Source organism: Calidris pugnax, unplaced genomic scaffold (assembly GCF_001431845.1).
Source record: "Calidris pugnax isolate Ruff unplaced genomic scaffold, ASM143184v1 scaffold285, whole genome shotgun sequence".
NCBI lineage: Eukaryota > Metazoa > Chordata > Aves > Charadriiformes > Scolopacidae > Calidris > Calidris pugnax.
Window position 1 is genome coordinate 50,754 of NW_015091000.1, and position 988 is coordinate 51,741.

Sequence of the window (988 nt, forward strand, 5' to 3'; positions counted from 1 at the left end):
CTCCCCCCCTGCCTACAGCTTTGTAGGGGGTGCTGTGAGCCCCCCCAGCCCTGGAGGGGTCCTGTGCCCACCCTGTGGCCCCCCCCGAGGGCCTGCACTGAAGCCTCAGAAGCTTTGGGTGATGCTCCAGGGAGGCGTGCAGGTGAGGTGTCCTTCCCCAAAGCCCTGGGTGGGGGTCACTGCCATCACCCCTGGCTGGGCAGACCTGGTGTGGACCCCCCCAGCACCCCCTGAGCTCACTACTGCTCCCCCTCCATCCTCCCCAAATGGGGGGGCAGCTTGCCCTTGTGGGCAACAATGGGGCAGGAGAGGTGGCCGGACCCCCAGGCACCCCCGGGCAGGGCTGGGGGGGTCCCCAGGAGCAGGGCAAGGTCAGAGGGGTCAAGGGTCTGCGAGGAGAGAGTGAATCCCCCCCTCCAGCAGGGCGGGAGCACGCAGGCGTGAGCGCACATGCGTGAGTACACAAGCGTGCGGGCGCGTGCGTGCCCCAACAAGCCACCCGAAAAAAAAAAAAGGTGCGGGGAAGGAGGGGGAGGGAAAAAAAAAAAAGGGGGGAAGGGGGGGAAAAAAAAAGGCAAAGTCCTGCAGTCTTTTTGCCTTGTCAGTTCTCCGTCTGCTGTCACTCAGGCGCCGAATTCTCCTTCAAGTTGTCATAGCGAGGCTGGCGGGGATTATGCCGGGGCTCTGTCCAGAATTGATTCATGTGGAACGCGCGCTTGACGAGCGGAACCGCTGGGCTGAGCGGGAGCCGCTGAGACCCCCGATTTTCCCACCTTCCTCACACAATCTGGTATTGTTTGGCCGCAGCCTTTAGTGATCCCTGCGCCGGGGCTGTGACTGACACAGCTTTGAGGCTCTAAGGCGTATTTTGAATTTCTAAAACCTCTCAGGAAGTCCCCGGGGTGCCTTCTGCCATTGTCTTGTTTCTCCTTTCGCCTTTTTCCCTTTCCACCCCAAAAACCCTCCCGCCTCCTCCACACCCCCCCCC